The following is a 24920-nucleotide window of genomic DNA, read 5'->3' as shown; positions in this document are numbered from 1 at the left end:
TCAAAGACATAGGAATGGACATCATGTATGAAGTGGAAATATAAAGTACTAAGTATTAAAGCTTTCATTTAATTTCCTATAAAAACATATGAAGAAAATTTGGCAAACTCTCGTCATCATTAGTGGCACTAAAATTAAATTTGTACTATCAGAATGATGTGAACATTATGGGTAACCATTCATTAATTTGACATTCTTTTGTCTTTGCCAAATAATACATTTTTCCTACCTTGTGCCAAATGCCACTCAGATAGAAACAACCAAATACAATCCTTAACTGGACAGGCTAGAGAAAGACTGACAGAACTGTTTCAGTAATGGAAATTGTGCAAATTGTTAAAACTAAAAATTTATAATAATAAGGATTAAAAGGACAAATAACAGATAGCTTGCTCTCTTTCTCTCCCCAGTGACATATAAGGATTAAAATAGAGATATCTTTTGACAATACGGTCCAAATACTACAGGTGCATCTCAATAAGTTAGGAAATCATTGAAAAGTTAATTTGATTCAGTAATCAATTCAAAAAGTGACACCGATATATTATAAAGATTCATTACACACTGAGTGATATATTTCAAGCATTTATTAATTTTCATTTTGCTGATTATGGCTTACAGGTAATGAAAACTCAAAATTCAGTATCTCAGAAAATTAGAATATTACACAAGACCAATAAAAAAGAAAAAAGATTTTAATACAGAAATGTTGGCCTACTGAAAAGTATGTACATGTATGCACTCAATACTTGGTTGGGGCTCCTTTTGCATGAATTACTGCATCAATGTGGTGGGGCATGGAGGCGATCAGCCTGTTGCACTGCTGAGGTGTTATGGAAGCCCAGGATGCCAACTGGAATTTCCTTGAGATTGTTGATATTTTTCCACAATTTTTGTTCTCAAGTCCTCAGACAATTCTCTGCTCTTCTTTCTGTTCTCCATGCTTAGTGTGGCACACTCAGACACACAACAGAAAGGTTGAGTCAACTTTTCTCCATGTTAAACTGGCTTCAGGTGTGATTGCTATATTGCCAGCACCTGTTTCTTGCCACAGGTGAGTTCAAACGATCATATGCTTGAAATAAAACGATTTACCCACAATTTTAAAAAGGTGCCAATAATTTTGTCCGGCCCATTTTTGGAGTTCTGTGTGAAATTATGTCAGATTTGGCTTTTTTTTCTTTGTTTTTTTGTGTTGTTCCAATGCACATAAAGGAAATAAACGTATATACCAAAACATTTGTAATTGCAATAATTTTCTGGGAGAAATGGTGCATTTTCTGGGAAAATTCCAGGGGTGCCGATAATTTCGGCCATGACTGTACGCATATAATTGTAATTGAAACATAAACATAATTACGGTACCAGTATCATTGCATGTGGATCAAACAGCCGGTAAGATCTTCTTTGCCATGCCAGGACAGGATGTGACTAACGATCGTATTTCAAAAAAGTGTTGGGTTCAGTTTTTTTTTAGCTCTTTTTCTGCTTTCTCAGTAGAAGTAAAAAATGTGCAGCTCGCCTTGAATGTCCACTTTCACTTTGGCAGAATACAAGAAGCTGTATCTGATCTTGGCTTTCCGTAACAGCTATTTAATGTTATAAAATGTGGCACATTTAGCTGCTGTTGAGGGTGAGAAATCAGGGAAAATACGAATGTGGTTATTTTAAAATATAATCTCTTGTTTCTGTCTGTGAAGTAACGTTATATGTAACTTAAAATTACATTTTTTTTAAAACACACAATAAGAGTCCTAGGTTTAGAGGTACTTGATCCCCGCATGCAGTAAGCTGCTGCTGCTATCTCTGTGTTTGATTTGAAGTTCTCTCCAATTATTTTAGAGAGTAGTTCAGCTACGAATTTCACTGGGTTTGGACTGTCACGATTCTCAGGGAGACCTTCAATCTAATATTATTCCTTCTACATCCATCTTCCAGTGCAGCACGTCTGTCTCCGTGTACTTTGCATTTGGAATTTGCAGCAGTTGCTTTGCTATCAGCGGTACATGCCAGTTGTTCAGCTATTTTATTTCGAGTCATGAATGTTTGCTTAACGTCTTCCAACTGAGTGCCAAGTGCTCTCAGTTTATTCCCAAACTTAGACGCATTTTCCTGTATTTGTTCCTCAATTTTTTCAAGCACACCTTTAAATGTCGCCTCAAAGCGATTATTTAAACATTTTTCCTGGTCTTGTCCTCAAGTAGCTTCTCATTTGTCTTGTGTATGTCTTTTATTTCCTTCCTTATATTATTTCTTTCTTTCTTTAAATCAATCTTGAGCTCCTTTATGTCTTGAGCGGTGAGCATTGCAGCGATCATTAACTTCAGTTCGGACAGATCGTTTCTGTCTTCTCCGTGCTCCTCGGGTGAAGAGGCAAGCCCAGTTAAACTCTATGTTCCCGGCTCGCAAAGAGTAGTTGACAACACAGAAGGTGATGCAATTTTCAGTTTCAATGAAGAGTATGTTGGAGTAGGTGGAACGAAGAAAAGAACGTGACTTTTGTATGACTGAAGCAAACATTCTCAGAATTTAAAGTGGAGAAGGGGGGCGGAGTATTTTCAGATTTTTTACAGAACTGTTTCCCTTTACGATGAGTACAAAACGTAAACGAACTGTAGTTTCAATGGATAGGGTGCTAAAGCGGTTGGATAACGGTGATTCTGTGGTGAAAATTTGTGCTGAACTTGGTGTTGGGAAAAGCACAGTAAACGACTGGCGAAGAGACAGGTGTTCCATTGAGGATTTCTATTTGAAAATGGAGTCTGATAAAAATCTGTCCAGTCGTTGTACGAGAAAAAAACCCGTGTGCAAAATTGTGGATGAATCCTTGTGGATATGGTTTCTTCAGGAATGTCGAAGAGGTACTCCTGTTAGTGGGCCAATTTTGAAAGAAAAAGCTATTACTATCCATGAAAAAATTGAAAACAAAGGTGAATTTGTTGATAGTGATGGTTGGCTTAACCGATGGAAGAAGCGACACGGAATTCATTTCGCACATGTAAGTGGAGAAAAATTGTCCGTTGATACTTCTGGTGCAACCTATTTCAAGACTACATTTGGGGAAATGGTTGAATCGGAAGAATTAACTCATGAAAAAGTGTATAACATGAATAAAACTGGGCTAAACTTTAAAATGTTACCAGAAAAAAAACTGTTTCTGAAGCAGTCATGAAAAATCTGCTCATGGTTAAAAAAAATAAAGACAGAATCACAGTGGCTGTTTGTTTGAATGCAGCAGGGACTCATAAAAATTCCTCTTTTCATCATTGGTAAATCGGCTAAGCCACGAGCGTTCAAACACTTGAATCTGTCATCCCTTCCTGTTTATTACAGGTCACAAAAATCAGCGTTGATGAACACAGAGTTGTTAAGAGTGGTTTAATTCAGATTTTGTTCCAAAGGTGAAAGGGCATTTAAAGAGCATAAACTTGCCTATCAAAGCAGTCCTGCTTTTGGACAATGCACCAACTCATCCTCAAGACCTGACCTGTGATACAGCAGACATTAAAATAATATACCTTCCTTCTAATGTGACCAGCTTGGTGCAACCCATTGGGACCAAGGGGTGATTGAAACCTTGAAAAGACAATACAGCCGTAAGTTTGTTTCCGAAATTTTGCAGCATTCAGAAAATGAAGACAAGGGACTTCTAGAAATCATCAAAAAAAATTAACATTAAGGACGTGATCTACATGTTAGCTACAGCTTTTGAAAAAATGCCTTCCTCTACTTCTTGGCGAAAACTTTGGTCAGATATCGAGAAGCTCGTTGAGAATGCAAATCTTTCAGAGGGTGAAGAGGTAGAAAAAAAAATCCATTCTACAAGATCTCAAACGCTATCAGGTGACGACACACTGCAACCAGAAGATGTAAAGAAATGGATGAAAAACGGTGACGAGAATCTGAAAAATAAATTTTGAATGATGATGAAATCATAGCTTTAGCAACCAAAGAACCAGAAGAAAATGGTGACGAGAGTGATGATGTTGAAGAGGGAGGAAAGCTTCCTCAAGGTGAAGCCAGAAATGCAATGAAGGTTGCATTAAAATACATTGAACAACAACGCAAGTCGACTGCAGTAGACGTCTTGGTGATGAGAAATTGGAGGGATTATGCATTCAGAAACTCATTGAAGGTACAAAAAAAAAACCAAAAGAATACAGAATTTTTGAAAAATGTTAGTGAAAAATAGGTTTAAAAAACATTTCTTAAATCTTGTTTCTTTTGAAGAAAAAAATAAAGTGTTCATACAAAATTGTTTTTTCTTCTGTTTCCTCCCTTATTACAGTATTTATTTTTACATACGTTTCATTTTTGTTATTTTTACATACATATGTATAAATACATCTTAAAGCGTGCTACTACCATTTTTATTCACTCACCCCACAAAGTTTAACACCCCAGAGTTATTATTGTTGGATGCAGAAAAAGCTTTTGATATGGTTGAGTGTAACTACTTTTTCACTACAACTGGAGAAATTTTGATTTGGCCTGAACATTTGTACATGTATCAAAGTACTGTATACCAGTCCAAAAACTTCAGTTTGTTTTAACAACATTAATTCAGACTACTTCAAACTAGAACGTGGTACTAGACAAGGATGCCCCTTGTCACCACTGTTTTTTGCAATTGCCATTGAGCCACTGGCAGTTGACTATCGAAATGCTTATGAGATAAAGTGGATTTTCAGAGAAGGACTTGAACAGAAAATTTCAATATATGCAGATGATATGGTACTGTATATATTCAGATCCACAAAATTCTAGGCGTGCAGTCCCAGCAGTACTAACAGAATTTCAAAAGAATTCTGGCCTCAGGATTAATTTGAATAAAAGTGTGCTCTTTCCAGTGAATCCTCAATCACACAATATTAGATTGGACACCTTCCCTTAGTTTAAATACCTAGGGGTAAACATCACAAGTAACCATAAAGCTCTTTATCAACAAAATGTTGTTGTCTATATGGAAGAAATTAAGCAAGACTTGCATAGATGGTCTACCTTTCATCTCACTTTAGCTGAAAGAATTAACATTGTCAAAATGAATATCCTTCCTAAGCTTCTTTTTCTATTTCAAAACATTCCAATATACATCAATAAATCATTTTTAAGAAATTAGATTCAACCATAACCTAATTTATTTGGAATTCACAACATCCACATATCCAAAGGGCGACCCTACAAAGACCTAAGGCAGAAGGTGACATGGCTTTACCTAACGTTTCATTTTATTACTGGGCGTCAAATATACAAGCTATAAAAACCTGGATATTTACACAAATGTCAATGTTCATACTGCTTACTACACGTCAATATTGCTGCTACTTCTTTGTGTTGTCTTTGCACAATGTCTTGTTTTTTGTTTGTGTCTTAATTTTAATTTTAATTCTAATTTTAATTTAGTTTTAATTTTTTATTTGCACTTCATGTTGTTACACTGTGGACCCTGAGCTTCGCAACTTCGTCTATCTGTATACTTGTATATGGCTGAGATGACAATAAAGTTCGCTTTGACTTTGAAATAGATGAACATACACAGGCATGGTCCACAACAGAAAATAAATCCTGCAGCACTTCTTTATATTCCTTGCTTTGTACCCAATAAGTACAAGTCATCGAAAATATACTAACAACCCAATTGTGCTTCACTCACTCAGAATATGGAACCAATGTATGAAGTATTTTAAGATTGAGCAGCTTTTATCTGTGGCACCTCTGCACGAGAACCACCTTTTTTTCCACCATCTCAAATGTACGCAGTTTTTAATGTCTGGAAAACATTTGGGATTAAATTACTTAAACCAGTGTTTCCCAACGTCGGTCCTGGTGACCCCCTGTGGCTGCAGGTTTTTGTTCCAATCAGCTTCTGTTTTTAATTGGACTCCTGGGCTAATTAAGTGATGTGTTATTTCCCAAGTTCTGTGTTTTGGGAACAATATGGAAATTAGAAAACTAAGTTTGGTAAAAAAAAAAAAAAAAAAAAAAAAAATTAAAATATACCAAGCAGTTAGTTATATGGGTAAAATGTATTTTTTTCTTTTAAACAATATTTTCATCTTTATTTTCATTCTACTTTTCTAGGTGTTCTAATTGTTTAATTAATCCATTATTTACTAATTAGTTGGTCTGATGCTAAAGTAGTTGCAGCCTTTGATTATTCTGTGGTGTTTGCCAGCGTGTCTGCTCTGCTCATTTTTAATTGTCATTAATAAGATACAACGAAGTGGAACAACTGCACACAGAAAGGGCAAAATATAATGAAATCAACAAAAGAGAGTTAAGCATTTAAATCGATAGCAAAAGCAGAAAGATTTCTAATGTCTTATAAATGTAAAATTCATGCTTCTGTGCTTTTCTGAATGTTTAAAGAAAAATAATACCAGCTAATTAAATGAGATCAGTGTTACCAAGTGTTGTCACTGATTTAGGAATCTGGTTGGAACAAAAACCTGCAGCTACAGGGGGGTCCCAAGGACCAAGGTTGGGGAACACTGACTTAAAGGTACAATTCAATACAATTTATTTTTGTATAGCCCAAAATCACACAAGAAGTGCCGTAATGGGCTTTAACAGGCCATGCTTCTTGATAACCCCCAGGCCTTGACTCTCTAATAAGAAGACAAGGAAAAACTCCCCCCGAAAAAAACCCTTGTAGGGAAAAAATGGAAGAAACCTTGGGAAAGGCAGTTCAAAAACAGATCCCTTTCCAGGTAGGTGGGGAGTTCAGTGGGTGTCAAAAAGAAGGGGGTCAATACACTGAACAGATAAATCCTCAATACAGTATAAAACAGTCCCTCCTTTCAAAGATCCCAGAATACAGTGGGAAAAGGTTCTCTCACTCAACATCTCAGAAAGAGTGGAAGGTAGCAATGCAGAGAATTCACTCAAGCCACATATGCACAAATTATACAATAATTCAACTTAAAATAATATATCGAGCACATCTATCTTGTTTAAAATTGTCCAAAATGTTTCCAGTGCAAGATCCAACCTGCAAATGTTGCAATCAAGTTTCAGCCTGATTGGGCCATATATTTTAGGCATGCACCAAATTAACATCAGTTTGGTTCAAAATCTTGAAATGCCTTTCAGACAGCCTTGGTATCACTATCCCTCCTAACCTATTAACAGCAGTGTTTGGTGTATTTCCAGATGGGCTTAAAATGGACAAGGACAAAATAACTAATTGCCACGCAGACTTATCTTGCTCAGCTGGAAGAATCGTAACTCACCTATTTGAAGTCAGTGGGTAACTGATATTATATACTATTTGAAATTGGAAAAAAATCTAATTCTCACTTAGAAGATCTGTTTGAGGTTTGTATATTTGTTATAGTATATTAATATTTATAATAACAATAAAAACAAACTTCATGCTGAAATTTTCTTTAACGTGTTTTTGTTTTGTTTAGAACACCTATGATAAATCAAAATTATATTGCTTGTTAACTGATCAAAAAAGGCTAAACTTGAAATTCTGAAATAGTGACAACTAATATTTTCTTTGCAGGCTGAAAACAAATCCCATATTTGAATCAAGATTTTAAAAAATGTCATCAACTTAATATAATGCACCAGTGTTCTCCCTAGCATCTTTTAGCCGGGTGCTCCACCCAGCTAATTTAGGTGAGTGCCAGGCTGTCATCTCGCATGACATTGCGAGATGACAGCCGCAGATCTACAGGCACAGGTAGATCTAATGATCTACAGAGATGGCAAGGGACGAGCAGGTGGATGGGCAAATATTTCAGAAGCAGGACGGCGAGGGGAGAGGCGGGGCGGAATGTTGCTGATCACTGATGATGCTGAACAAGCTAGTAGCGGGGGACAAGGCGGAGCGGAGTTCACAAGCAAAGAGTATGGGAGGTGGGCGCGCGAGAGGCAGCTGTACATGCTAATAGCAGGAGCGGAGAGGCTTATTACAGTAGCAAGGAGTATGGGGAGGTGGGCAGGCGAGTGGGGGGCTGTACATGTTAATAGCAGGAGCGGAGTGGCAGTTCACAAGCAAAGAGGGAGGTGGACGGGTGAGAGGAGGACTGCTGTGATATGTTAATAGAAGGTGTTACAAACCTATAACACCTTCTATTAGCATTCAGGATTAGAGTGTATGCAGAGTCAGTGTAAATAATAAAATAAAAAAAGACTAGTGGAACCAAGCCTGTCAGATATCAGAAAAAGGGCTCCAGAAAGTGACGTCTCTGTTCTCAGTGTCAGTGCAGTCTGCGTAGTGCTGCTAAGCGTACAGCTGCTCTCTTCTTGTTCAGTACATAGCAAACCAATATACAGTGTATATACAGCTGTTTAAGCATTTGCTGTGTTCTGTGTGCAAAAATCCTTGTAGCACTCACTGTGGTTCCTGTTAAAGTGAGTTCCTCTGTCGTTTTTATATTTGCTCATACTGAGGGTTTTGTTAAAGTGACCCCATCTGCCGTTTTATATTTGCTCATATTTGGACCTGCGTCCATATTGCAAAAAGTGTGCAGAAACCCTTGCAGCACACACTGTGTCCTGAGCAAAAGTTTTGTCACTGAATTGCTGAGGGTTTTGTTAAAGTGACTCATCTGCCATTCCTTTTTTTTGTTATATCTTTGCCCTGCCGTAGTGCAAGTGTCCATTGAATATCCAACAGGCTCCCACTTTCCCCACTCAAAACTCTTATTCATAGGTACTTTTAATTTTTTCCAAATGTTTTACCAACATGAATAAAAAAAGTGTTCAAAAAACAACACTGCTCAGTTATTTCAGAAAGAGACGGCAGAAACTAATGAAGGTGCAGCGTCAACTCCTGATGTGGCAATTTCAGACACAGACATTGCAGAGGCTGGTCCATCATGGGTGGAGTGGTGGCTCTAAGGCTAAGGAGCTGCGCTGGTATTCCGAAGGTTGCCGGTTCGAATCCCGTCACTGCCAAAAAAAGGCCCTTAACCTGTAATTGCTCCAGGGGCGCGGTACAATGGCTGACCCTGCGCTCTGACCCCAAGGGGTATGCGAAAACTACCAAAATTCCTAATACAAGAAATTGTATAGGCGAAACAAAGAACAAAAAAAAAAAAAAAAAAAAAAGAAAAAAAAATCTCTTCAGCACACACTCTGCCAATTGATAAATCTAAGCACCGCTTATCCGGCATAAACAAACAATGGTTTAAAGATTCTGATTGGCTAATGGTCCAAAGACAATGGTATGTGGTGCTCATTGTGCATGAAATATTCAAACAAACACCCCCCAAGGAGGGAGTTACCTTGGGTAAACGTGCCATGCACAAGAATTTAAAAAGAAAGCTTGCTGGACCATGAAAAAAAGTAAAATGCACATTGAGTCTACAAGCCTCAGTCTAGAGCAAACTGGAATTGGTCAAATTGAAAGATCTGTATCTGTGTTAAATAACTTAGAGAGATGCCTTTGTGGGAGCTTTAAGATCCATGTATTGCTTGGCAAAAAATGAATTGCCACAAACAACATTGTTTGAAAAGCTGCTGGAACACTGTAAAGAAATGGGTTCTTCCTTTTTACAACATCTCAATGTTGATAAAAATGCACATTACACCTCTGAAAGAATAATGCAAGAGCTGTTGGATGTCTTAGCATCAGAAATAAAGTCTAACATACTGAAAAATATACATGCTGAAAATGCTCTCCGTATTCTGTGATAAAACCACAGACATCTCAGTTGTAAAACAATTAATTATTTACATTAAATATGTTTGCCAGGTCACTAAAAAGGTCAGAATTAGTTTTGTATCAACCCGCAATATGATTGATGGCAAAGCGGAGATACCAACACACTGAGTGAGACTATGGACACTCTAGGCTTGAAAACTGCTAATCTGGTTGGACTACGGTCAGATGGAGCGGCTGTTATGATTGGAAAACAAAGGTGTGGCAAAACTGCTTAAAGATAAAACATCTGGACTCTTGGTCAACTGCCACTGTGTAAACCACCGATTGGCCCCTGCAAGTGCCCAAGCAGCAGCTGCTGTACCTTATTTAACAAAACTGAACGACATCTTAAGGCAGCTGTTCTACTTCTTCCAAAATTCCTCAGTTAGGATGGCTGGTTTAACAGAAATCCAAAATATTCTGAACATTCCCCAGATTAAGCTGAAAATGGCCAATTACACTAGATGGCTGTCTCGTGACTCTGCAGTACAGTCACTATGACAGTGTATGATGAATGTCATAACTGCACTGGAAATAGAGGCCACTGAACGAAATGACATCACAGGATTAAGCAGATGTATTAAAACATACAATTTTGTTTCCTTTCTGATGATGCTTTCAGACGTATTACCTTTGTTGTCCAACTTATCTAAGGCTTGGCAAAGGCAAAATGTCAATCTTACCAAAATTGAGCCAGTTTTGCTCACCACAAAATTGTCCATCGTGGAGTTGAAAGACACTCCTGGGAGATATTTTCAAAGCCTTCATCATTGTCTGGCAGAAGAATGGTCAGATCTCCGCATTGTTTATAGACAGAGTGAGTGATGTAATGTCATTCAAAACTGCAATATACGATAAACTTTCAAAATACCCGCGCTTCACAGCGGAGAAGTAGTGTGTTAAAGAGGTTATGTAAACATATATATACATAAACATATCTACATATACACATATCTACATATATACACATATACACATCCACATATATATACATATATCAACATATATATACACATACATATACACACATACATACATACATACACACACACACACATATATATATATCTATACTAATAAAAGGCAAAGCCCTCACTGACTGACTCATCACTAATTCTCCAACTTTCCGTGTAGGTGGAAGGCTGAAATTTCGCAGGCTCATTCCTTACAGCATACTTACAAAAGTTAGGCAGGTTTCATTTCGAAATTCAAAGCGTAACGGTCATAACTGGAACCTCTTTTTTGTCCATATACTGTAATGGAGGCGGCGGAGTCGCGTATCGCGTCATCGCGCCTCCTACGTAATCACGTGAACTGAAAACAAAGAAGAGCCCCAAAGAGCGCTGAAGAAAACATTCTCCGTCAACCCCCCACACTCCCCCCCGCCCTTCCGCACATCACGGCATTTTCGTTAATGAAGTGATGTAATACTCCAGCTCCACCTTCTTCACAAGTTCATTCACCAAATTATTGTCAATTATATTTCACAGTAAGAATTTACAGCACGACTCAAACGCGGGGAACGAAGGTAAATGACGTTAATTGTTGAGTTTCTTTTAATACTGCGTAAGCATACATATTAACACATGTGCAATTTAAACGTGTGCATTTACGGGGTGATTTCTCAGTCTTAAAAACTCGCCTTTTATTAAAAAGGTAAAAGCAAACTGTTTTCATTCTGAAAGGCACAAACCACGTTGGATTTCAGCCGTTAAACGCGCAAAAATGTCGGTACTACACCAGATAAATAAGCGCAACATATTATCAGTTGTATTGTATGCTTACAATACATATAGAAATGTGTTAATCGTTAACTAATAGTATGGGATGGTGTTTTTCGACTCAGCTACAGATGCCGATGGAGACGAGAACTGCTTTGGAAAAATATGAACGCCTTGGGGCCGATCTGGAAGAAGGTAGTGCAGCGTTTTGATTTAAACGATTCCATGTCTTGGTGGGTTTGCGTAGCTTATTGTCAATATCTTTACACCTGTTTTTAAGACTTATTGACTGAAACGGGCTTTCACGAAAAAAGTTAGGGCTTTGCTACAGGATACACCCTCCACAAGTTAAGGAAGTAAAAATAAAGGTATATATTTCTGTTTTATTTAAACCTTTTAAGTTCGTATGCATAGCCACATTTGGCTGTTTTAGTTTTTTTTTTCTTTCTTCAGTAATATTTAATCTCCTTAAAGAAAAACAACATATGCATTTTACTTTTTTTGTATTTCTTTAGTAATATTTTAGTGTAAAAGGATAACCAGTATTTAAACCTTTTATGTTACTTTATAAGTTATTTTACACAATGTTGAAAAATTAATAAGAAAGCTACATATTTTGGCAGCTGCTGCTTTAATTTTCAATGAAATGAAAAAAGCTCTCCAAGAGAAAACCTCAATGAAGAAGAAACAGTTTGGACTATCTAAAAAGGAGAAACCCTCATTTATAAAGGTTTGCTGCAGATGACTTAACTGAAAATAAATGAATAGTTCCTATGTGTATAATACATATTTATCTATTTGACTTATGCCTTTATTCCAGCAACTTGCAACATCTGAGGTACAATTTGTTACATTACTTTTGTTTTTTGCAGCACAGGTAGGTGAAGTGACTTCCTCAGGGTCACACAGTGGTGTCAGTACCAGTATTTGAACTGACAAGCTCCGGGTTTGCTGAAATATTACTGAAGAAAGAAAAAAAACGAAAACGGGCAAATGGGGCTATGCATACAAATGTCCATCCATCCATTATCCAACCCGCTATATCCTAAATACAGGAGACAATCCCTGCCAACATAGGGCACAAGGCAGGAAACAAACCCCGGGCAAGGTGCCAGCCCACCGCAGGGTGCACACACCACACACCAGGGACAATTTAGAATAGCCAATGCACCTAACCTGCATGTCTTTGGACTGTGGGAGGAAACCGGAGTACCCGGAGGAAACCCAGACAGACACGGGGAGAACATTCAAACTCCACGCAGGGAAGCGAACCCGGGTCTCCTAACTGGCACCTTTCACTGCGCCACCATGCCGCCCGCATACAAACTTAAAAGGTTTAAATAAAACAGAAATATATACAGTGATCCCTCGCTATATCACGCTTCGCCTTTCGCGGCTTCATTCCATCGCGGATTTTATATGTAAGCATATTTAAATATATATCACGGATTTTTTGCTGGTTCACGGATTTCTGCGGACAATGGGTCTTTTAATTTCTGGTACATGCTTCCTCAGTTGGTTTGCCCAGTTGATTTCATACAAGGGACGCTATTGGCAGATGGCTGAGAAGCTAGATTGCTTACTTTTCTCTCTCTCTTGAGCTGACTATCTGTGATCCTGACGTATGGGGATTGAGCAGGGGGGCTGTTCGCACACCTAGACGATACGGACGCTCGTCTAAAAATGCTGAAAGATTATCTTCACGTTGCTATCTTTTGTGCAGCTGCTTCCTGAAATGACATGCTGCACAGTGCTTCGCATACTTAAAAGCTCGAAGGGCATGTATTGATTTTTGACTGAAAAACAAACTCTGTCTCTCTCTCTCTCTCTCTCCCTGCTCCTGACGGAGGGGGTGTGAGCTGCCGCCTTCAACAGCTTTGTGCCGCGGTGCTTGCATACTTAAACGCCAAACAGCCCTATTGATTTGTTTGCTAGAGATTGTTTTCTCTATCTATGTGACATTCTGTGCTCATGACACGCACTCCTTTGAAGAGGAAGATATGTTTGCATTCTTTTAATTGTGAGACAGAACTGTCATCTCTGTCTTGTCATGGAGCACAGTTTAAACTTTTGAAAAAGAGACAAATGTTTGTTTGCAGTGTTTGAATAACGTTCCTGTCTCTCTACAACCTCCTGTGTTTCTGCGCAAACCTGTGACCCAAGCATGACAATATAAAAATAACCATATAAACATATGGTTTCTACTTCGCAGATTTTCTTATTTCGCGGGTGGCTCTGGAACGCAACCCCCGCGATGGAGAAGGGATTACTGTATATATATATCTATCTATATATATATATATATATATATATATATATATATATATATATATATATATATATATAGATAGATAGAGATAGATATATAGATATAGATGACAAGACAGAGATGACAGTTCAGTCTCACAATTAAAAGAATGCAAACATATCTTCCTCTTCAAAGGAGCAAACAAATCAATAGGGCTGTTTGCTTTTAAGTATGCGAAGCACCGCGGCACAAAGCTGTTGAAGGCGGCAGCTCACACCCCCTCCGTCAGGAGCAGAGAGAGAGAGAGAGACAGATAAAAAAATCAATACGTGCCCTTCGTGCTTTTAAGTATGCGAAGCACCGTGCTGCATGTCGCTTCACGAAGCAGCTGCACAGAAGGTAGCCAACGTGAAGATAATCTTTCAGCATTTTTAGACGAGCGTCCGTATAGTCTAGGTGTGCGAACAGCCCCCCTGCTCAATCCCCCTACGTCAGGATCAGAAAAAGTCAGCGCGAGAGAGACAGAGAGAGAGAGAAAAGTAAGCTGGGTAGCTTCTCAGCCATCTGCCAATAGCGTCCCTTGTATGAAATCAACTGGGCAAACCAACTGAGGAAGCATGTACCAGAAATTAAAAGACCCATTGTCCGCAGTAATCCGCAAACCAGCAAAAAATCCGCGATATATATTTAAATATGCTTACATATAAAATCCGTGATGGAGTGAAGCCGCGAAAGGCGAAGCGCGATATAGCGAGGGATTACTGTGTATATATATATATATATATATATATATATATATATATATATATATATATATATATATATATATATAGATATAGATATATATATATATATATATACATACATCCCCGTGCTTCGCAGTGGCGAAGTACTGCTTTTAAATTTTTATTAAGAAGAAAACCTTTTTAAATTGAGTGAAAATATGCCAATAACAAATTGTTAAGGATCTGTTTTTTTGTGAAGCTGACTTCACACAGCCTCTCCGCTGTTTTTACGATTGTTCTGTTTGTATACCACGTTGTCAGTTCAGCACTCCGGTTGGAATATGACCAAGCCGTGCAAGCTTACTGTTAAGAATGCAACGTATAGTTGTACAGGAGAAAAGCAATCTTGCCTCAAATCAATGGCAACCTTTTGTAGGTCTATGAACTTAATTTAAACTTTAGGTTTACACGGTGCTCTGTTTCCATAGTACCTGCACTCATGAATATATCTGTATGCGTCAGTCGCTGAAATCCCCGCACTTCGCACCGGCGAAGTACTGCTTTTAAATTTTTATTAAGAAGAAAAGAAAACCTTTTTAAATTGAGGTCAAAATATACCAATAACAATTTGTTAAGGATGTTTTTTTGTGAAGCTGACTTCACACAGCCTCTCCACTGTTTTATAAACGAACACCATATAAGGTCTTCCTTTTTCGTTGCTTCGCCAACGAAAGCAGACTTTTTATTTAATCCACGGGTTGTCCGCTGTTTTTTTGTTCGTTTATTACGATTGTTATAGTTCTGTTTGTATACCACGTTGTCAGTTCAGCACTCCGGTTGTAATATGACCAAGCCGTGCAAGCACACTCTTGAGAATGCAACGTATAGTTGTACAGGAGAAAAGCAATCTTGCCTCAAAGTTCAGTCAGTTCACGTGAGCCACTCTCTTGTGTGATGCTACGATGTCCACGGCTTTATTTAATGTTAGCTAAGACCCGGCACTTAAAAGTTTCTCGCTACAGCAATTTTAACTCCGTTACAAAGTGATTCAAAGTCTCGTTTATACCTTGTGTCTTCTCATTAAACTTGTATCTCGCGAATATGGTATTGCAAACGGCAGAGGGAGCGTTTCTATAAACTTAATTTAAACTTACAGTTTACACCGTGCTTTCTCAATGTGTTATGAATGTTTTCTTCAGCGCTCTTTGGGGATGTTCCTTGTTTTCAGTTCACGTGATTACGTAGGAGGCGTGATGACGCGACACGCAACTCCGCCTCTCACGGCCATCGAGCTGCACTCCATTCCAGTACATGGACAAAAAAAGAGGTTCCAGTTATGACCATTACGCGTAGAATTTCGAAATGAAACCTGCCTAACTTTTGTAAGTAAGCTGTAAGGAATGAGCCTGCCAAATTTCAGCCTTCTACCTACACGGGAAGTTGGAGAATTAGTGATGAGTGAGTAAGTGAGTCAGTCAGTGAGGGCTTTGCCTTTTATTAGTATAGATACCTAGAGACAGCTGTCAAGCACCTAGATGCAAGATTCCCTGACACGCTGATTATTTCCAGCTTTTCAAAAGTTTTAATGCAGAAACTCACGATACAAGTAAGTCTGCTGAAATTCTTTTCGATCATTACTCCAAAAATGGTAGCCCTCCAATTTTAAAATATGAAAGTAGCAGGCAAGAATGGACAGTTGCGTCAAAAAAGATCAGAAGTCAATCATACAAAGCTTTTACTAAAAATGGCAACAACATCAGAGCTCAAAGAGTCGTTTCCAAATTTAGCCAAACTAGCTCATATTGGGCTACTGATCCCAGTGAGCACAGCTGAATGTGAAAGGGGGTTTTCTGCCCTTAAAAGGATCAAGACATGTTTGAAAAATCGCATCAATCAAAACACGCTAAATAATCTCATGCTGATCTCCTTGGAGGGCCCAGATCTGGGGGACTTTGATTATGGGAAACTGCAGACAATTGGGCCTCTAGGAAGAAAAGAAGAATAAATATTTAACTGAAGACACCTTCTGCATATGCAAGTTGGCTTTGAAGAATAAATATTTTTTTTCATTAGGTTTCCCATACTTTTTTTTCATTGTTTTCACTTTTCTTCCCGACAGTGAAAATACTTGTGCCTCTTAGTTTATGTCATAACAATTGTTATTTAAAATTTTTGCTAGGGTTGCAGGATCCTGAATTGGATACTTCTTAAATTTAATAAAAATATTCTGGCACAAGTGAAAATAATTAATAATAATTAACTAATAAAAATAGTGCACATTTAATTTTCCCCACCACACCAGGCTGGAAAACATTTCTGGGGAGAACACTGTGCACTCTTGATTTCTTTTAATACTTTTTAAAAGAAATTGCTACTCTGACATGTTAGAAAATTAATTTATGTGGTGCATCTCCTTTGAAAAAGTATGATGATGGATACATTTGATAACAGTGAAGTATTGTTTTTTTTAAGTATTTAGTATATTATATAACACTAGTCATTTAGCCCGTTACAATAACGGGCGCTAGAACAGTAGTGCATAAACATTAGTAGGAACAGTCTATATTAAATGGCAAGGGACTTTGACCTCATTCTTTTTGTTGGTCGAATTTTTCTTTCTTTCAGCCTTTCTTTTGTTGATGTTTACTTGCTGAGCTGACCGTTCTTCGTGGGCTGCCGTCGTGTATTGTGTGTCTTTAATTTTCTGTGACAGTAATACAGTCTTGTACGTCTGCTGGCTTGTACGTCCGTAATATACCTTTAATTTTCTCTGGTGGTAATACAGGCGTGCGCGTCAGTAATATGCCTTTAATTTCCTCTGACAGTAATACTGGCTTATATGTGGCTGTAATATGCGTCACTGTATTGTGTACCTTTAATTTCCTCTCGCAGTAATACTGGTTTGTATTTCCGTAAAACGCCTCTAACTTTCTCTGACAGTAATATCACGCATCGCACCATACCCCGCACATGCGCACTTCACCAGAAGACCCACACACACGGACACCTGGACGCAGAAAGGGATTTTATTAAAGAGGATTAGATAGTTAGGATAGGTAGACAGAACTTTTTTGTCCCCAAGGAGAAACCTGGCTTTTTTCAGAAGCTCTTTAAATAAATAAAAACAAACAAACACACACACTCACATACACTTTGGTCTGAACACATACCGGATGACTAAATTGGACTGGACTGCCAATACTGATGCTCTGTGCAAGAAAGGACAGAGCCAACTATACTTTCTTAGAAGGTTGGCTTCCTTCAACATCTGAAATAAGGTGCTGCAGATGTTCTAGCAGATGGCTGTGGTGAGTGCCCTCTTCTACGCGGTGGTGTGCTGGGGAGGCAGCATAAAGAAGAGGGACGCCTCGCACCTGGACAAACTGGTGAGGAAGGCAGGTTCTATTGTAGGCACGGAGCTGGACAGGCTCCTGTCAATCATGGAGAATCCACTGCATCCACTGAACAGTATCATTTCCAGACAGACTGCTGTCACTGTCCTGCTCCACTGACAGACTGAGGAGATCGTTCTTCCCCCACACTATGCGACTCTTCAATTCCACCCGGGGGGTAAACGTTAACATTATACAAAGTTATTGTCTGTTATACCTGCATTTTTATCACTTTTTAATATTGTTTTTTATCAGTATGCTGCTTCTGGAGTATGTGAATTTCCCCTTGGGGATTAATAATTAATCTATCTAACAAGAAGATTAAAAAAAAAGAAAACTTCTGACTTGGCTGTCACAGTCATAATGAGGCATTATGCAGGTTAATTGCTGTTGGTATAAAAGAGCCACAGTAGCGTTTCTTATCACACTTCTGCTGAATAATTCGTTGGCTGCAAGTACTCAGCGTTGGGGGGGGGGGTTTGAGAGAGAGAGAGAGAGAGAGAGAGAGAGAGAGAGAGAGAGAGAGAAGACATGCAGCACTGTTCATAATGCCATTCAGTTTTGTTTAAATTTTCTCCTTTGCTGCTACCTACAGGGGCTCCCGAGTGCATCCTACAACTGAGCTTGCCCTTTTAATTATTCAATGCTTATTTAAGATTATTTTTTTATACCTTTTGCATATTACTACCTTTCTACATCTATATGGATAGGCACACACTGCTGCCAGTATCCATTTAACAGCTACATCTGAATCAGACAGAACTTATTGAAGTCTAATATTTTAACATGCATTTCCGAGATGAGTGACATTTAAACAAGGATTTATAAATGTAAGAAGCATTGACAGTAGGTGTAGCCAGATACTATACCTCATTCTTTTTCATGCCTGTTTAAAGAAACTGCCAAAAACAGCAAAAAGCACAAGCATAAACCAAGCCTGAATAGCATGCTATGTACAAGTCCTTTCAAAAAGTATTCAGACCCTTTTACTTTTTCACATTTTTATGATAAAATTGTTTAAATTCATTGTTTCCCTTGGGTGGGGGTTGATCTGTTTCAAACCTAATTTTGTCAAACTTGACTTGCTTGTGTGGAATGTTATTTGATTTTAATAAAATTAATAAATATTAAAAAAAAAAAAAAAAATTCATTGTTTCCCCAAATCAAGCAACACTCAGTACCCCGAATGAAAATGTGAATAACAGGATTTTAACATTTTTTACAAATCTATTAAAAACAGAAAACAAATATATTGACATTAGGATATGTCAAAAAGTGAAGGGATCTGAATATTTTCTGAATGTACTGTACAGTTACTAAGTTGATTTAAAGCTAAAGAAAATAAAACCAGGTCTTAAAAATGTTGTAATAAGAGTTAATAGAAATTTCCAGATTGTAATAGATATAAACATAGCAAGGCTTTATTCAATTGCAACCTACATTAAAATCAGAAAGCTTTTTTTTTCTTTTTTTAAACCTAATCAGCAGATTTTAGACCAGCTATCAAATAATGTACTAGATATTAATAATAAATTGATGTCTGCAAACACTATACATAATCAACTTGAAAAAACAAATTTGATGAAACTATACTGAAAACACCCTCTTCTAGGTCTGCATGATAGAAAGAATCTCTAGAAGCTATAAGGTTGCTGTTTGATAAAAGTATTCAAAGTAAAACCAAAACAGAATAAAATCAAAAGATTACAATGATTTAAATCGAATCTTTGGTGAGGCAAGTGCTACTCCATGTCTTGAACTACTTCGGATGTTTTACCAGCCCCAAGACTTCCAAGCACAGAGGCCAGAATTAAGCTTAAGGCAGGGGTGTCAAATGCAATTTTTCTGTGGGCCAGAGTAACATTTGATTCATTCCAACAATTGCTGAGTACATAAACAACTATGACCACTTCACTTTTCAAACAAGACACACAAGAATCTTCTGTTCATAACAATCTTATGTTGTGCCACGTGTCCCTTTTGAAACTGTGTTCTCTATTTATTAGGTTTTTCCTTTGTAGTAGGTTAGGAAAGTGAACTGGCAATCACAAGACTGAAATTGGCATAGAGTCTAAGAAATGTCAGTGCCAGGGCCAGTTCTACAGTTTTTGCTTCATTAGGCTGTAAATGGTGTCTCCCATCCTGTCTCCCCATTGTCACAGAATGTAGGATTATTGCTAATTTACACTTTGATATGGTACTACTGTTTAACATTTTGCTTGTAATCTGGATTATGAATGGGTTTATATATTCACATTCATATACTTTTTGCATTTTATGTGAACTAAATATGTACAGTGTTTGGGGGCTGAAGGCCCAATTGCTGTTAAGCGGAGATTGCAAATAAGCGGAGTTAGCTTATAATAGACTGTGAGCCATGTGCTTCATGCTAGGTACGCACTTTATGCATGCACTGTGGTTGCCTATTTGTAAAGGACGCGCCTAACTGCAGTGCCTAGAGCTAAGGAATAAATACAACGTATTGTTACTAACCAGCCTCAAATATACAGTAGTTTAATCGTCTAATGTAGTCAAATTAGATTACAGTACATGTAATATACATACAGCTTTGCCGGTCTACAACTGCTAATTTTCAATTAAGCAATGTCGGCATTTACTTAGTGTTAGTTCACACACGACGAAAATAATCTGTTATTGGTGTCTGTGCCTGGTTCAGACGACGGTCATAAATTTGGCTGGACAGTGCATAAAACGTTTCGTACGAATCACAGCCAGTTGACTCTACGTAGGCTTGTATAAAATCCAAGCTCTTCACTACATTAGCGAACGTCAGTATCATGGCAGGTGCCTTCTGAACGTCATCGACGTTGGCCGCGTCCAGTCTCTCCTCCTCTTCTAGTTGATTAGCAGCTGGAGTAGACGCCTTCAGGCTTTTGCATATCTCTTTGTCTGCTTTATCTGGACTTGTTGGAGCATTACAGTCGATTTCAACGAAACAATCGAAGTCATTAGTTGACATTCCATCAGGCAGCTGTAGCCCCACACTGCTGCTATTGTCCACAACTGCTGCTGAGGCACCCGGAACTGGGATAGTGCTATCTCCCTCCACAGCTTTCACGAAGCTTGCCCGTCTGTAGCAGTTAACGATTGTTGATGTACTGACATGACTCCATGCATCCTTCTGCATGTGCAAACTATCAAACAGCGTCAGCTTATGGGCCAGCTCAATTGCTCTCATTGTTTCATTGTCACCTTGATCCATAATAGCCATCAGACGGTGAAGCATGAGGGATCGGTAATTTCACTTGAAATCTGCTATTATGTCTTGGTACATGGGCTGAATTAAGCTTGTTGTGTTGGGTGGCATAAAAACGAGCTTGATGTCTGTCAGTCTGATATCATCACTGTGTGCTGCACAATTGTCACACAGCAACACAATTTATCATCTTTTGGACCTCACTGAATTGTCCAGCTTCTTCAGCCACTACACCCAAACTTCACTGGTCATTCAGGCGTTGCGATTTGCCTCATATGCCACTGGAAGCTTCTTGATGTTTTTGAAGCACCTTGACTCTTTGCTTTTCCCTATTACCTGCGGCGGCAACTTTTCTGATCCATCCATGTTACAGGCCAGTAGCAGCGTCAGTCTGTCTTTTGGCACTTTAGTCCCTAGCTTCATGGTATTTAAATGTTAATGTTCCCTCGGGTATGGCACGCCAATAAAGCCCAGTTTCGTCAGCATTGAAGATATCACGTTCATCATACTCTTTGATGATGTCAGGAAGAACTTCAACTCTCCAACGCTTGGCACCAAATTCATTAGTGTCCTGCTTTTCCCCATGTTGCTGTTTAAACTGGATGCTTTCTCGTTGCTTACAGCACCCCAGCCATCCATTTTTAGCATTAAATCCCTCTAGGCCAAAGCTAACTGTAAGCTGATTGGCTTTTTCAATCAACATTGGTCCGCTAACTGGCAGCTGTCTGCTTCTAGCTTGGCTGAACCAACGCAACAAAGAGACTTAAAAATCCTCAGATTTTCCTGCCCATTTCCTTTTTCGGTCACGATTAGCGTTTTTTTTGCCAGTCATTAATCACCTGCTGCTGTTGCTTAACAATGTGACAGATTTGACTTGGATGAACACCAAAGTGCTTGGCAACAGGCAGTTGACTTTCCTTACTACCAATTCTTTTTAACACTTCTACTCTATCCGCTAATGACAGGGCTTTTAACGTTTTTTGAAGTCTTACACGCTGCCATATTAGACTAGACCTAATGTAACGATATTCCATTAACTTTTCAAAAAACTAAATTATGTTGATCAGTTGATGTTCTTTTCAGATTTGTCGGCTTTCTAAGTTACTGAAATAACAGACACATCCCATGCATACGCCCGGCACTGTCGACTTTATATGGTGTCGTCTCTCTCTGTGCAGTGTATCAACTACAATCGACTCCACTTGCATGCACGTTGGTTGAGCGCACACTCCGCTTAGCTGCACATGACTTGCACGGTCCCTATTTGCATAAAGTCAAGTGCAGTCGACTCCGTTTAAGCACACATGGCAATCTCGTCCGGAGGTTGTGCACTTAAACGGAGTAGACTGTACAGTAAGCAGAAAACGGACTCGCATGGCAATTGCAACTATCCGAAGCCAACTGACTTGAAAATCATGAAACGGGATTATTAAAGGCATTGCAGCAAAATTGCAGATTAATAATAATTCATTACATTTATATAGCGCTTTTCTCAGTACTCAAAGCGCTATCCACACAGGGAGGAACTGGGAAGCGAACCCACACTCTTCCACAGTCTCCTTACTGCAAAGCAGCAGCACTAGCGAATTTCAGCTAACCGAATGCAGTTAACAATGGAGTGTACAGTGAAAAAACTGGCCAAAAACCTGCATTGCAGCTAGGCGGAGATTGCAGCTAATCGAATTGCAGTTAAGTGGAGTTGACTGTATCAGTTTCAACATTACAAACCCTGAAGCTTACGAAAAAATTCGTAATCCTGGCCTAGCTTAATCCCTTCGCACCTCTCCATCAGCACCTTTTGTTTTGCAAATGTGTAAATCAGCACAAGTAGCAAGCAACCTGCTGTCCCATCCCCCACCTTGATGGAGCTTAACCCGGGCAAAACATTCTCCCAACTCAAGCCAAGGCTCCTTATCTGAATGTGAGCTGCCTGGGGTTGTATAGGGTAAATAATACGGTATATTGTTATTTGGAATACATGCATTTCATGCATGTTCCGTGTCTACACAGATCTGTGCAAGTACAGGATGAAAGTGAGGCAAGAGATGCTGAACACATACCTAAAGCAGAAACTTTTTCCATGTTATACAAATAATGTTGTACAGTGTATAATGTGTGAAGACTTTAGTCCTAACATCAAATAAATACGTGCGCTTTTACTCAAGAATATAACCAAAGGAAAAAAAAAAGCATTTGATTTACATGTTGCTGGTAATGAGTTAAAAACCCAAGATAAAATGTCAATTGATAGGGACTTTGTACCATTCAAGAACATGAATAGAGGTAAAAACTGCTGCCTTATAACCAAAAGGTCCCGGGTTCAAGACCGGCGTTTTGCACTTTGAGTAGTGAACTGCTATTATTATTATTATTATTACTATAATATAATAAAAACATACATTTGATTTGAAACTGTCTCTGCCTCTCTCTTGCGCGCACACACACATTCATACATGAAAATGTCACTATTTGAAATTAAGGCAGGAACTGGGAGGAGTTCTTGCCCATTCTGCGGCGGTTGGGGGGGGAATGGTATAGCAGGCTGCTTATGGCTTATCGACATGTGTACATGACAAAAGACGCTGACAGAGAGGTGCAAAGGGATTTAAGGTGGGCTGGATTTACGAGTTTTTTTCGTATGCTCTGGTAATTCTAGTGTTAATTGTAAAATGGCCGTTCCATTTTCCAAACAGAATTCTGGTTTTAAAAAGAAAATAATATTAAGAAGAAAAAGCAGCTGCAGAAGACGATGAAGACGGAGGAGTTCTGTATGCTTGTTTGTGGCATTATGGCATGACACCTTCTTTTCGGTTTTTCATTGAGATTTCTATTCTAACTACTAATTAGTTGCAACAGTGAGCTGTACTGTATAGATAAAAGCAAGCAGACGCTAGAGATGCATTGAAAACTATATACAGATGAAAACTATATACAGATAAAAGTTATATATAAAACACGTTAAATGGGTGTCCTCGACAAAATTAATGGTATTTGAAGGTCACATGTAATTTTTTAAAATATTTCTGAAGCAGGCTGCATTAAAATAAAGTCTTAAGGGTCAGATTTGGCCAGTAAGGCTCGAGTCTGACAACCCTGACATCTAGGAAACTAACTGTTGCAGAAATGCTTTGGTATACTAAGGGAAGGACAGTGGAAACACTGTCAAAAGATACAGATAAAGGTAAAAAGGAGCTTACTGTGTTGATGTTTTATGGGGAATGCAGATTAATTAGGAACACTTATTGGTATTACTAATTCACAGCCTGTCATAAGCTGATGAGATTTTTGTTATTAGTGTTTATTTTGTTATTCTTTCTGTTTCACCTATCCTTGTGTATTTACTTCTGTTAAACAAATCAACTTATTTATTTTCATCTGGGCTTCCTTGTATATTTCAGGGTTGTCTTTAGAGTACACCAATTGATTACAATAATAAGAACATAAACAAACACTAGTCAAAACAAACTTAAACTGAAAAGTTGGTAGTATGGCCATCAATATAAAAGAGTATTTCCCAAACTGGATTTCATTACAATTACACAAGACACACATAATGACCAGTTCTAGGAAGCACCTGAAATTAAGAACATGTACTTTGTATACCTGTGTAAAGGATTTGCTTCATGCTAAAATACAAAATAAAGTCAACTGTTTTGAAACATTATACTTTATGTCTGCCACAAGGGCATTTTAAAGAACCATTGTTAATAAAACAATACACATAAAAAAAAATAAATTATAATCTCAAGATGAGTTTTACCATTTCACACTTCTCAACCCCACCATCGTTATGCTTCACATTTTATGACCTTGGTTGCAGTGAAAAACAGTAAATTCTGCCAGAGTTTACAGTCAGATTGTAAATACAGTAAAACCTTGATTATCCATCAGTCTCTGTTAACCGTCAGAGGAAAAAAAAAAAAAAAAAAAATTGCGCACACCTACACCTACCCATTAAT

General features: G+C 38.3%; 1 protein-coding gene across 1 annotated transcript in view; it reads right to left on the bottom strand.

Annotated features, from left to right (window-relative positions):
• cul1b (cullin 1b) overlaps positions 1-24920 on the bottom strand; it is a 257439-nt gene that overhangs the window by 3680 nt on the left and 228839 nt on the right. The window lies entirely within an intron of this gene.

The sequence above is a fragment of the Erpetoichthys calabaricus genome, chromosome 6, assembly GCF_900747795.2.
Source record: "Erpetoichthys calabaricus chromosome 6, fErpCal1.3, whole genome shotgun sequence".
Lineage (NCBI taxonomy): Eukaryota > Metazoa > Chordata > Cladistia > Polypteriformes > Polypteridae > Erpetoichthys > Erpetoichthys calabaricus.
Note: the sequence above shows the minus strand (reverse complement) of the source record. Positions and strands in the feature narration are given on the sequence as shown.